This window comes from Phyllobates terribilis, unplaced genomic scaffold (assembly GCF_046119375.1).
Source record: "Phyllobates terribilis strain yellow unplaced genomic scaffold, ASM4611937v1 Scaffold_2__4_contigs__length_985480577, whole genome shotgun sequence".
Classification (NCBI taxonomy): Eukaryota; Metazoa; Chordata; class Amphibia; order Anura; family Dendrobatidae; genus Phyllobates; species Phyllobates terribilis.
This window is the reverse complement of record NW_027362762.1, coordinates 823789582-823804131: the sequence shown is the minus strand read 5'-3', so window position 1 is coordinate 823804131 and position 14550 is coordinate 823789582. Positions and strand designations below refer to the sequence as shown.

The following is a 14550-nucleotide window of genomic DNA, read 5'->3' as shown; positions in this document are numbered from 1 at the left end:
CGGCACTATTTGTGGCTCACCCTGCGCAAGGATGTTGCGGATTTTGTCCCGGCTTGTTCCTCTTGTGCCCGTAACAAGATACCTAGGCACCTTCCAGCGGGTCGTCTCCTTCCTCTTCCCGTGCCTTCCGCTCCGTGGCAACATATTGCAATGGATTTCATCACGGATCTTCATTTAGGTGGTCGCCGACCGCATCTCCAAGATGGCTCACTTCATTTCTCTGCCTGGTCTTCCATCTGCACCTGTGCTGGCTAAGGACTTTATCCGTCACATCTTCTGTCTCCACGGCTTACCCCTCCACATTGTCTCGGACCGAGGAGTTCAGTTCCCTTCTCGCTTTTGGAGAGCCACGTGCAAGCTGCTGGATGTCTCTTTGGATTTCTCTTCTGCCTATCATCCTCAGTCCAATGGTCAAGTGGAACGTATCAATCAGATCCTTACCAGCTTTCTTCGGCACTTTGTCAACGCTCACCATAGCGATTGGGTTGAGCTCCTGTCCTGGGCCGAATTTTCCTATAACAACCATGTGAGTGAGTCCTCTACTAAGTGTCCGTTTTTTGTGGTCTACGGTCAACACCCCCAGATTATGTTTCCCGTCTCCGCTTCAGTGGACAATCCTGCTGCGGAATCTCTTGTCAGTGAATTTTCAGCGATTTGGGAGAACACTAGATCTGTGCTTCTTCTGTCCTCCGAGCGGATGAAGAAACATGCTGATAAGAGACGTCTGGATCCACCTCAATTCCGTCCGGGAGACAAGGTCTGGCTTTCCTCCAAATATGTCCGTCTCAAGATACCATCATATAAGTTGGGTCCGCGGTTCATCGGTCCGTTCGAGATTCTGAACTATATAAATAAATCCAGTGGCTTACAAGATGAAACTCCCGGCCTCCTTAAGGATTCCCAACTCCTTTCATGTGTCTCTCCTCAAACATGTTGTCCTTAATTCTTTCTCTGACGATCCAGGTACCGCTCCAACTCCAGTCTCAGCTGAGGACGTCTTTGTGGTAGAGAACATTTTGGCCATCAAGAGGGTAAGAGGACTTTCTTTCTTGCGGATTGGAAGGGGTTTGGTCCTGAGGAGAGATCTTGGGAGCCCAGGGAGAACATTCATGCCCCTCGTCTTCTTGAAAAATTTGTTGCGGGCCTAAAGAAGAGGGGGCGTAAAGGGGGGGGGGGGTACTGTAGCGTCGGCGTCTCTGCCTCCTGCTGGGCAGAGACGCCGTTCCCCTCGCCGCCGCGGTCCCGGTATCCTCCAGCTCCCCTGCTCCTGCGCGCACCATGTGCAGCTTCCCGGGCACTGTGCTTAGGGAAAGGGGAGGCAGGTGAGTAGAAGTGTTTATTTTTTTCATGTGTGCAGTGATGGGGGGCCATGTATACCAGAATAGGGGGGCCATGCATATCAGAATTGGGGATGAGGGGGCCATGCATACCAGGATTTGGGATGAGGGGTGCCATGCATACCAGGATTGGGGATGAAGGTGCCATACATACCAGGATTGGGTGATGAGGGGACCATGCATACCAGGATAGGGAATGAGGGGTGCTATGCATACCAGGATTGGGGATGAGGAGTGTCATGCATACCAGGATAGGGAATGAGGGGTGCTATGCATACCAGGATTGGGGATAAGGAGTGCCATGCATACCAGGATTGGGGATGAGGAGTGCCATGCATACCAGGATTGGGGATGAGGTGGCCATGCATACCAGGATTGGGGATGAGGCGTGCCATGCATACCAGGATTGGGGATGAGGTGGCCATGCATACCAGGATTGGGGATTAGGGGTGCCATGCATACCAGGATTGGGGATGAGGAGGCCATGTACACCAGGATTGGGGATGAGGGGGCCATGCATACCAGGATTGGGGATGAGGGGGCCATGCATACCAGGATTGGGGGATAAGGGGTGCCATGCATACCAGGATTGGGACGTGTGAACACGGCCTTACAGACACAAAAAAAGCAAGATGTCGTATAGTGAAGCTACATAAAGAAGAGAAAGTTCTGACGGCTCTGACTGTGAATGAAGGAACAAAAAATAATCCACAGGTCCCAACTAGATATGAGCAGGACGCACAGATGAAGTTGCTCTGGTCATGGGTGATCAAAAGCCGCCGGGGACGCCGGAACATTAGAGATGCACTGCCTCCTGTCCAGCCACCAGGTACCACTGACCTGGACCAGAGACTCGGGAATCCATACGCTCATCTCTAGTCCCAACTGTGCCAATACAGCAGACAGTCCAGGATTTGGGTCTACAACCTGCAGCCTTGGGCGTCTGCTGAACGCCCCTCATTACCAGCGCCCCTCTGACAACTTGTCCTGCCAGGGGAGAAAGAAAAGGTAAATGGGGGTGGATTGGGGTGTGGCCAACCACTACGCGCCCTGCATGATCTATCCCTCATTCTTGTCTTCAAAAGTTGGGAGGTATGATATAAGTGGAGAAAATGACACTTTTTAAAGGGGCAGTCCAGCCCCTCCAAATCTGGAGGTATTGTGCATGTGCAGAACTTCAGACTATCCCATTAGCGCTGTAATCCAGTATAGAAGACATCACAGCAATCACAGAGCAGTACAGACCCCTCTCCGCCGTGAGCTCAGTCCCTGCAGCCTGACACTTCTCCCTACCGCCTGATCACGTGTTGTTCCTCCGCAGCAGCCGCCACACACAACCACGTGTCGCTGCCCTGCTTGTGGTGACGCTCTGGGTCACATGACCGGTGTCAGCTGATCCAACATGGCTGAGCCCAGACTTCCCTGATCTCACCTGACCCAGTTTGGCAGCGCAGACGCGGGCGGTACAGGGAGGATAGTGCGGGAATAGCGGGCAGCGGAGAAAGCCGAGCACGTCCTGCTCCCGGTCCTGGGCAGCAGTGCTGGAGCTGTCAGTGCATGACACCGAGCAAGGGCATCCGCAACTGTGCACCGTACAACCGCATCGTGTGCCCAGTGCCCTGTAATGTGCTTCTGCATTTAGGAGCTCATATACAGGCTGCAGAGACTGCAGTGACTGCAGTGATCGGCTGCAGCGTGTGTGTCAGGAGCAGGTGAGCAGCACATCATTGTCGTTTATCTATATGCCTATGTAATGTGTGCTGTGTACTATGTCTTCATATAGAATCTGCTCTATGTATAATGCAGCACATCAGCAGCTCTCTAATATATATATATATATATATATATATCACCTGATCTCATAAAGTGTGTGTGTGTGTGTATATATTAGTAATCCTGCCTTGTATGTGATGCATGATGTATTATTGCAGCACTTCAGCCTTTTTAACCCCATGATATATAATATATATGTATGAATGTCATATTTTATGCCATTGAATTATTTTTGGTATTTTTTACCCTGCTGATGTTTATCGTTTATGTGATCTGGATTGTATCTGGATCTTACGGAGTGAAGTTCTTCTGCGTCGGCCGGGTTTAGCCACAGTTGCAGGTTTCGTCATCTTCACTGGAAAAAAATGCGTAGCACGTGCAATTTTTTTCCCTGGGAATATAATGGAAAACCTTTCAGAAACCCAAAGACTCTATTATAGTTAATGGGAAGCGTCAGGCTCTGTTAGTGACCTGATCCTTCTCAGACATGAGATCCCTTTTACTATCCCTATAACGGGACACTTGTGTAAACCTATAAAATGATTGGAATGGTTCCTTAACTGTTCTTCACAGTCTATGTACAAAGGGTCTTTAGCCATAGAAATTCTTTTTATCAGGGCTCGTGTGCATGGCTGTAAGGCTGTGTTCACACTAGGCATTTTTTCAGAATTTTGTTGATGCGTTTTTCATGCAAACTTTCAGCTGCGTTTTACAGTACCAACAAAGTTTAAGGTTTCAGAAATCTCATGCACACACATTGGTTCTTGTCATCAGTATTTTGTGCTTTTGCATGGCTTTTTGCACAATAGAGCAAGTGACTTCTTTCAGTGTTTTTCTTTCATTGAAAGTATGGGTGGTGAAAAAAACGCCTAGTGTGAACATAAGCTATCAGGTTTTGCTGCGTTTTTAGTGAAAATAAGCAAGTACAGCAGTATGTGAAACTCATTTATTTTTGTGATTTTTTTTTACCATCTTGTCCTAGTCACCTGAGATGGTAGTTTGGATTAGGACAGTTTAATTCACCTCCCCCCACTGTTATATTTGTAATTCTGGTTAATATGGTGTCACATATGCCTTGCATTGGTGACCTGTGTTCATGCTGCTGTGGTGGAAGCAAAGCTGAACTTTGGGATGCTGAAAAACACACCAAAACCTGCTTTTTTGACGCAGCTTCTTTCCTGCCTAGAGATCAGGTTTTGCGGCAGAAAAAAAAACACTGAAAAAACACCTAGTGTGAACATAGCCTTAGAATCGGATGGATGCTATTCTTCGTTCCGATGGATAGCACTCGTCCCACATGTCTGATTTTTTTCTTTTTTTTTTCCTGGGATGGAGTGGTCTGAGGAAAAATATCGCAGTATGCATGAGTTGCTGCTGATAATCGAATCGCAATCAGCCATTCATGTCTATGGATCTGTGAAAAAAAATTGGACCACACTCGGATGACACCCAAGTGTGATCTGATTTTCACTGACCGACTCCTGACTGAATGGAGAAACTTTTTTTCTTTTCTCCACATTTGAAATAAAGGATCATTAGTGATGAGCACAAGTTCTCGTTACTCGAGTTTGCCGAGGGTGCTCATGTATGCACCGAGTATCGCGGGTGCTCCAGTGACATGTTTGAGTCCCTGCGCCCGCATGTTTCTAGGCTGTTGGACAGCCACAAAACATGCGGGGATCGCCCGTGTATGTCAGGCAATCCCCACATGTTTTGTGGCTGTGAAACATCAGTTTATATGCTGAAAATACTTGCAATCTGGCATAGATGAGATTTCTGAAATCTCATGTACTGAGCTGGTACCGTATTATGCTTCAGACTAGTGTATTCCGTGATCTTCTGCGCAGGCGCTGGCAGTGACGCCCTGACACTCTGCCGTCGATAGGGTAAAACAGGTCCCCGGGGAGATGGCGGCCAGGTCATTCCTGCTCTGTTGCGGAGCACAGCAGACGTCGGCGTCGCTGCCTGCGCAGAAGATCACTGAATACTCTAGTCTGTGATCTTCTGCGCAGGCGCTGGTGAGTCACAGAGACTCGTGGGAGGGAGGATCATGGTGGTAGTTAAACGCGCAGGCGCGAGATTACAGCGCCGCAACTGCACATCACAGGACAATGTGACATACAGGGTAGGGGGGTACTATGATATTAAAGAGAGGAGGTGGGGATTCCTTACGGGCCCAGGACCTGGAGCAATCATTACCATAAAGATATAATATAAGATTTCAAACATCAAGACCATTAATATCAATCATACAGGTAGAAATGTAAATCTATTCCGATCACCTGTATGCCCATATTAATAGGTTATAGACTCCCAGGGGGTGACAGGTTCCCTTTATAGGAAACCTGTCGCACTGTACATGCAGCATGATCTAGAAAAGTGGAAGCTGAGCAGAATATGTAGGTTTGTTGGAAAAGATTCAGCATTAGGGCCCGTTCACACAACCGTAGTTTCGGTCCGAGAGCTGTCCGTAACAGAATGAACCGCACTCGGACCAATGTTATCAAATGGGGCAGCGCAGACAAGCGACAGTCTCTCCCCCACCCACCCACTGGCTGAATCGGCGTGTGAAAACAATGTCAGCATGCACTGATTTCTTTCATAAAACGGATGAGACTCATTCATTCAAGTCTAAAAACATTGCAATTTTTTAGCATATGAAACTGAATGGTCTATTAAATGATTAATAGCTGCTGCTGTAAAAAACGGGTTGCATGCGTGAACCTGGCCTGACTTTCATTTTATTGACTGAGATCTCTGGAGTTTGTATTAATGAGTCCAGTGGGCGGTCCTACACAGCTGACGGGGTCTCTACTGAACCTGATTCCCTTTGTGTTCCCTTTTGATTTTTCAGTGGTGGGAAAATCTCTATAAGGCTAAATTCCCACGATGAGTATTTGGTGCTTTTTTGATGCTGTGTGTTTTCACTGCACTAATAATGCAGTGTATTAAAGTTCCAGTAAAGTGAATGGGATTTATAGAAATCTCACGTCCACTGGGCTTTTTTTTTTTTAATTTATTTAACCCCGTGTGAACCGATCTGTGGTGCGTTTTTGAAATGTCACTTTGTCTTGCATTAAATATGCCTTTGTACTTGCAGATCTTTCCATAGAATCAAGTGAGATGAGAAAGTTCTGCAGGTGAAAACACAGCGGGGACTAAAAGTTTTATCAAAGCTGAGTAAGTATGAAAAATTAAGCGTTTTTTTCTTCAAAATAAATACGACATACCAAAAAGAGTCAAACTGTAGCAGAAAAAAAGCGTGAAAAACACAAGTGACCTATTTTATCTATTTGGTGCAGAAATGAAAATCTGCAACATCAAAAACTCACTAAATGCTCATCGTGGGAACGTAGTCTATATCAAAGCGTGAAAAGGGAACTTAAAAGGGGAATAGAAAAAAGATCTGGGATACAGGTTAGGAAATAGCTAGAAGGAAGGAACAGTGATGTGAAGTCCTATGAATGGAGGCAGGACTGTAGAGCCATCTGTCCGCTCACATTGTAGGCTTTCATAGAATCACAGAGTGTTAGGTAGGAAGGGACCTCCAGGGTCCTCGTGTCCAACCCCCTGCTCAATGCAGGAGTCACTAAACCATCTCAGACTGATGTCTGTCCATATGTAAAGGACGCTACGCGGTTATACTGTCAATTACCATGTTGTCTCATGTCAGTGTGAAATCTGGCAGAAAGTATGGAATCAGACCATGAACAGTAATGTAATGTAATGTACAGAACAGTAGACTGCCTTCATACTGATTACATGGAATATAGGTCACTTTAGGATTTCACTATTAGTCATCTGACTTGTCTCATTGTGTTATTGCACAAAAGGGGAAATGTTACTTTTCTTTCAAATGAAAGTTTTTCACTAGATACAATGTCTGGGACAGACACTATTAGCTTCTATTACAAAGAACGTTAAAGGCGATGTATAATCGGAAAATGACCTAGTGTGTAAAACAGGTTTTTGTGTTAAAGCGTAACCGTCAATTTAATTTTTAGTTCATTAATCAGTAGTACACATGAAAATAAGCAACTATGTAATATATGTCCTCTCTCCTCCTGTACCAGTCAGCGACGCCTATTGTCTAAGATTATTGTACTTGTTCTTATTATCTATCCCCCCCTTCAATGTAAAGCGCCATGGAATAAATGGCGCTATAATAAATAATAAGTTATGTTATTGGAGAGAACTTCTTTCTCCTTAACCCCTTAAGCCCCGCGGGTGGTTTGCACGTTAATGACCGGGCCAATTTTTACAATTCTGACCACTGTCACTTTATGAGGTAATTACTCTCGAACGCTTCAACGGATCCCCCTGATTCTGAGATTGTTTTTTCGTGACATATTGTACTTCATGATTGTGGAAAAATTTCTTCGATATCACTTGCGTTTATTTGTGAAAAAAACGGAAATTTGGCGAAAATTTTGAAAATTTTGCAATTTTCAAAATTTGAATTTTTAAGCCCTGAAATCAGAGCGATATGTCACACAAAAGAGTTAATAAATAACATTTCCCACATGTCTACTTTACATCAGCACAATTTTGGAACCAAAATTTTTTTTTGTTAGGGAGCTATAAGGGTTAAAAGTTGACCAGCGATTTCTCATTTTTCCAACAAAATTTACAAAACCATTTTTTTAGGGACCACATCACATTTGAAGTCACTTTGAGAGGTCTTTATGACAGAAAATACCCAAAAGTGACACCATTCTAAAAACTGCACCCCTCAAGGTGCTCAAAACCACATTCAAGAACTTTATTAACCCTTAAGGTGCTTCACAGGAATTTTTTGAATGTGGAAGAAAAAAATTAACATTTAACTTTTTTCACAAAAATGTTAATTTAGACCCAATTTTTTTTATTTTCACAGGGGTAACAAGAAAAAATGGACCCCAAAATTTGTTGTGCAATTTCCCCTGGGCACGCAGATACCCAATATTTGGGGAAAAAATACTGTTTGGGCGCACGGCAGGGCTCGGAAGGGAAGGAGCGCTATTTGACTTTTTGATTGTAAAATTTGCTTGAATAATTAGCGGACGCCATGTTGTGTTTGGAGAGCCCATGTGTGCCCAAACTTTGGAGCTCCCCCACAAGTGACCCCATTTTGGAAACTAGACCCCCCAAGGCACCTTTCTAGATGCATAGTGAGCACTTGGAACCCCCAGGTGCTTCACAAATTGATTCGTAACAATGAAAAAGTGAAAAAAAAAAACACTTTTTCATTTTTATGAATCAATTTGTGAAGCACCTGAGTGTTCCAAGTGCTCACAATGCATCTAGATAGGTGCCTTGGGGGGTCTAGTTTCCAAAATGGGGTCACTTGTGGGGGAGCTCCAATGTTTGGGCACACAGCGGCTCTCCAAACGCAACATGGTGTCGCTAACAATTTGAGCCGATTTTCCGTTAAATTTGTTAGAGGACACCATGTTGCATTTAGAGAGTCCCTGTGTGCCCAAACATTGGAGCTCCCCCACAAGTGACCCCATTTTGGAAACTAGACCCCCCAAGGCACCTATCTAGATGCATAGTGAGCACTTGGAACCCCCAGGTGCTTCACAAATTGATTCGTAACAATGAAAAAGTGAAAAAAAAAACACTTTTTCATTTGTATGAATCAATTTGTGAAGCACCTGAGGGTTCCAAGTGCTCACTATGCATCTAGATAGGTGCCTTGGGTGGTCTAGTTTCCAAAATGGGGTCACTTGTGGGGGAGCTCCAATATTTGGGCACACAGCGGCTCTCTAAATGCAACATGGTGTCCGCTAACAAATTTAACGCAAAATTGGCTCAAATTGTTAGCGACACCATGTTGCGTTTGGAGAGCTGCTGTGTGCCCAAACATTGGAGCTCCCCCACAAGTGACCCCATTTTGGAAACTAGACCCCCCAAGGCACCTATCTAGATGCATAGTGAGCACTTGGAACCCCCAGGTGCTTCACAAATTGATTCGTAACAATGAAAAAGTGAAAAAAAAAAACACTTTTTCATTTTTATGAATCAATTTGTGAAGCACCTGAGTGTTCCAAGTGCTCACAATGCATCTAGATAGGTGCCTTGGGGGGTCTAGTTTCCAAAATGGGGTCACTTGTGGGGGAGCTCCAATGTTTGGGCACACAGCGGCTCTCCAAACGCAACATGGTGTCGCTAACAATTTGAGCCGATTTTCCGTTAAATTTGTTAGAGGACACCATGTTGCATTTAGAGAGTCCCTGTGTGCCCAAACATTGGAGCTCCCCCACAAGTGACCCCATTTTGGAAACTAGACCCCCCAAGGCACCTATCTAGATGCATAGTGAGCACTTGGAACCCCCAGGTGCTTCACAAATTGATTCGTAACAATGAAAAAGTGAAAAAAAAAACACTTTTTCATTTGTATGAATCAATTTGTGAAGCACCTGAGGGTTCCAAGTGCTCACTATGCATCTAGATAGGTGCCTTGGGTGGTCTAGTTTCCAAAATGGGGTCACTTGTGGGGGAGCTCCAATATTTGGGCACACAGCGGCTCTCTAAATGCAACATGGTGTCCGCTAACAAATTTAACGCAAAATTGGCTCAAATTGTTAGCGACACCATGTTGCGTTTGGAGAGCTGCTGTGTGCCCAAACATTGGAGCTCCCCCACAAGTGACCCCATTTTGGAAACTAGACCCCCCAAGGCACCTATCTAGATGCATAGTGAGCACTTGGAACCCCCAGGTGCTTCACAAATTGATTCGTAACAATGAAAAAGTGAAAAAAAAAAACACTTTTTCATTTTTATGAATCAATTTGTGAAGCACCTGAGTGTTCCAAGTGCTCACAATGCATCTAGATAGGTGCCTTGGGGGGTCTAGTTTCCAAAATGGGGTCACTTGTGGGGGAGCTCCAATGTTTGGGCACACAGCGGCTCTCCAAACGCAACATGGTGTCGCTAACAATTTGAGCCGATTTTCCGTTAAATTTGTTAGAGGACACCATGTTGCATTTAGAGAGTCCCTGTGTGCCCAAACATTGGAGCTCCCCCACAAGTGACCCCATTTTGGAAACTAGACCCCCCAAGGCACCTATCTAGATGCATAGTGAGCACTTGGAACCCCCAGGTGCTTCACAAATTGATTCGTAACAATGAAAAAGTGAAAAAAAAAACACTTTTTCATTTGTATGAATCAATTTGTGAAGCACCTGAGGGTTCCAAGTGCTCACTATGCATCTAGATAGGTGCCTTGGGTGGTCTAGTTTCCAAAATGGGGTCACTTGTGGGGGAGCTCCAATATTTGGGCACACAGCGGCTCTCTAAATGCAACATGGTGTCCGCTAACAAATTTAACGCAAAATTGGCTCAAATTGTTAGCGACACCATGTTGCGTTTGGAGAGCTGCTGTGTGCCCAAACATTGGAGCTCCCCCACAAGTGACCCCATTTTGGAAACTAGACCCCCCAAGGCACCTATCTAGATGCATAGTGAGCACTTGGAACCCCCAGGTGCTTCACAAATTGATTCGTAACAATGAAAAAGTGAAAAAAAAAACACTTTTTCATTTTTATGAATCAATTTGTGAAGCACCTGGGGGTTCCAACTGCTCACTATGCATCTAGATAGGTGCCTTGGGGGGTCTAGTTTCCAAAATGGGGTCACTTGTGGGAGAGCTCCAATGTTTGGGCACACAGGGACTCTCTAAACGCAACATGGTATCCGCTAACAAATTGAATGGAAAATCGGCTCAAATTGTTAGCGGACACCACATTGCGTTTGGAGAGCTTCTCTGTGCCCAAACTTTGGAGCTCCCCCACAAGTGACCCCATTTTGGAAACTAGACCCCCCAAGGCACCTTTCTAGATGCATAGTGAGCACTTGGAACCCCCAGGTGCTTCACAAATTGATTCGTAATAATGAAAAAGTGAAAAAAAAAACACTTTTTCATTTTTACGAATTAATTTGTGAAGCACCTAGGGGTTCCAAGTGCTCACTATGCATCTAGATAGGTGCCTTGGGGGGTCTAGTTTCCAAAATGGGGTCACTTGTGGAGGAGCTCCAATGTTTGGGCACACAAGGACTCTCCAAATGCAACATGATATCCGCTAACAATTTGAGCCGACAATTTGTTAGCGGATATCATGTTGCATTTGGAGAGTCCCTGTGTGCTCAAACATTGGAGCTCCCCCACAAGTGACCCCATTTTGGAAACTAGACCCCCCAAGGCACCTATCTAGATTCATAGTGAGCACTTGGAACCCCAGGTGCTTCACAAATTGATTCATAAAAATGAAAAAGTGTTTTTTTTTTCACTTTTTCATTTTTACGAATCAATTTGTGAAGCACCTGGGGGTTCCAAGTGCTCACTATGCATCTAGAAAGGTGCCTTGGGGGGTCTAGTTTCCAAAATGGGGTCACTTGTGGGGGAGCTCCAAAGTTTGGGCACAGAGGGGCTCTCCAAACGCAATGTGGTGTCCGCTAACAATTTGAGCCGATTTTCCATTCAATTTGTTAGCGGATACCATGTTGCATTTAGAGAGTCCCTGTGTGCCCAAACATTGGAGCTCCCCCACAAGTGACCCCATTTTGGAAACTAGACCCCCCAAGGCACCTATCTAGATTCATAGTGAGCACTTGGAACCCCAGGTGCTTCACAAATTGATTCATAAAAATGAAAAAGTGTTTTATTTTCACTTTTTCATTTTTACGAATCAATTTGTGAAGCACCTGGGGGTTCTAAGTGCTCACTATGCATCTAGATAGGTGCCTTGGGGGGTCTAGTTTCCAAAATGGGGTCACTTGTGGGGGAGCTCCAATGTTTGGACACACAGGGGCTCTCCAAACGCAACATGGCGTCCGCTAACAATTTGAGCCGATTTTCCATTCAATTTGTTAGCGGACACCATGTCGCGTTTGGAGAGCCCGTGATGTGCCTAAACAGTGGAGCTCCCCCACAAGTGTCCCCATTTTGGAAACTATACCCCTCAAAGATTTTATTAAGGTGTATAGTGAACATTTTGAACCCAGAGGTACGGCACATTATTTGTTTACATTAGGTCATCATATTGAATAAGTTTTCATTATTCTTGAGCGCAAGTGCTCGCTACTTGAGTTTGCATCGGGTACTCAGGTATGCACCATGTACAGCGTGTGCTCGAGTGACATGCTCGAGTCCCTGCTCCGCATGTTTCACGGTTATTAGACATCCAAAAAAAAACATGCGGGGATCGCTCGTGCATGGCAGGCAATCCCCGTAAAGTTTTTTGGCCGCGAAGCATATGGGGCAGAGACTCGAGCATGTCACTCAAATACCCACGATACTAAATGCATACCAGAGCACCCGATGCAAACTCAAGTAGCGAGCACTTGCTCTCAACACTAGTCGCCATATCGTCATCTTTTTTTCTTACTTTTGAAAAAAATCCCAACCCCAGCCCTAACCCTAGCACAACCCTAGCCCCAGCACAACCCTAGCCCCAGCACAACCCTAGCCCCAGCACAACCCTAGCCCCAGCACAACCCTAGCCCCAAACCCAGCCCTAACCCTAGCCCAATCCTAACTCAAGAGTTTATTTTTGACGCCGTTCCTTGTGCGGTATAAGTGATTAGACGACTTTATTCTTCGGGTCGGTGTGATTACAGCAATGCCAGAATCATATGGGGTTTTTATGACTGACAGCTGTCACACACTAAAAGACGCATTTTTTGTAAAATCTAGTTTTTGCATCGCCATATTTTGAGAGCTATAATTTTTCCAAATTTTGGCAGACAGTCATGTGACGGCTCGTTTTTTGCGGGATGACTTGACGTTGTTATTGGTGCCATTTTCAGGCACGTGACATTTTTTGATCGCTTTCTATTCCGATTTTTGGGAGGCAGAATAAACAAAAACCAACAATTCAGGAATTGTTTTTTTTTTTTTTTTTTATTCTGTTCCGCGTGTGGTAAAATTGATGAGGCAGCTTTACTCTTCGGGTCAGTACGTTTACAGCGGTACCACATTTGTATAATTTTTCTATGTTTTGGCGCTTATACACAATAAAAGCTATTTTATAGAAAAAAATATTTTTTAGTATCGCTTTATTCTGAGAGCTATAACTTTTTTATTTTTCGGCTGATGGAGCTATATGGCGGCTTGTTTTTTGCGGGACGAGATGACGTTTTCAGCGGTATCATTTTTATTTATATGCGTCTTTTTGATCGCGTGTTATTCCACTTTTTGTTTGGCGGTATGGTGATAAAGCATTGTTTTTTGCTTGGTTTTTTTTTTTTTTTTTTTACCGTGTTCACTGAAGGGGTTAACTAGTGGGACAGTTTTATAGGTCAGGTTGTTCCGGACGCGGCGATACCAAATATGTGTACTTTTATTGTTTTTTTTTTATTTTTTTTATAATAATATTTATTGATGGGTACATTATATTTTTATTTTTGGTGTATTATTTTTTTTATTTTTTTATAATATTTTTGCACATTTTTTTTTTTTTTTTTTTTCCACTTTCACACAGTTTATACACTTTATTACTTTGTCCCACTCTGGGACTTTCACTTTTTTTTTTCTGATCGCCTGCATGGCACAGGAATGGAGCACCATCCCTATGCCATGAAGGCTGTCAGAAGTGCACAGTGTGAAGATTGCTTGGAGATGCACTGCGCATGTCCAAGCAATCTTCCTGCTCTCTGGTGACCCGGATGTTGTCATGACGACATCGGGTCGTCATGGCAACACCCGGGAAGCCTTTGCAGACTGCGCTGGAAGCCGGAAGAGGAGGTGAGTATCGGCGATCACCTCCCCTTGCCCCCGCAATGCCGCGATCGACTTCGATCGACTTCGATCGCAGCATCGCGGGGGTTAATGTGCTGGGAGCGGTGCGTGACCGCTCCCTGCACATAGTACCGGGTGTCAGCTGTGACAATCAGCTGACACCCGGCGGCGATCGCGCCCGCACAGCCTGTGTGCGCGCGCGATCGCCATGACGTACTAATACGGGTCTGGCTCTTAAGTCCCAGGGCACAGACGCGTATTAGTACGTCAGATGTTATTAAGGGGTTAAGCACTGATCATTCATTCTCAAAATTCTCGATTCATGGAAAAAATCTGTATTCAGTGAAGACAGATTGTTACATTACTGAGAGAGAATCTTATCAGTAGCAACTGTCATCTTCTATTTAGAGGGGAGGGGGAGAAGGGAAAAGCAGAGATCCTGCCTCTTCGCCCCTCGTCTCATCTGTATAAGAACTTCTCAGTAGTAACTGCCATCTCCTATCTCAGTAATGTGACAATCGGTCTTCACTGAATACAGATTTTAGATGTGAATTGAGAACTTTGATAATGACTGATCAATTCTGGTAGAGAAAGAAGCAGATCTCTCTGAGATATACAGGTGCATCCCACTAAATTAGAATATCATCAAAAAGTTAATTTATTTCAGTTCTTCAATACAAAAAGTGAAACTCATATATTATAGTCATTACAAACAGAGTG

General features: G+C 44.7%; 1 protein-coding gene and 1 long non-coding RNA gene across 3 annotated transcripts in view; one reads left to right on the top strand and one right to left on the bottom strand.

Moving 5' to 3' along the window:
- The window catches only part of LOC141231464 (uncharacterized), a 43889-nt gene extending 41158 nt beyond the window's left edge, over window positions 1-2731 (bottom strand). The window contains exon 1 of the long non-coding RNA XR_012297856.1: window positions 2631-2731. This is a non-coding gene — a long non-coding RNA (uncharacterized lncRNA). The remainder of the gene's footprint in view (window positions 1-2630) is intronic.
- Window positions 2696-14550, top strand: part of WDR81 (WD repeat domain 81) — a 74439-nt gene continuing 62584 nt past the window's right edge. For both annotated transcript variants that reach the window (XR_012297849.1, XM_073667694.1), the window contains exons 1-2: window positions 2696-3049; window positions 6211-6290. The gene's annotated coding sequence lies outside the window, so the exon portion shown is untranslated. The remainder of the gene's footprint in view (window positions 3050-6210; window positions 6291-14550) is intronic.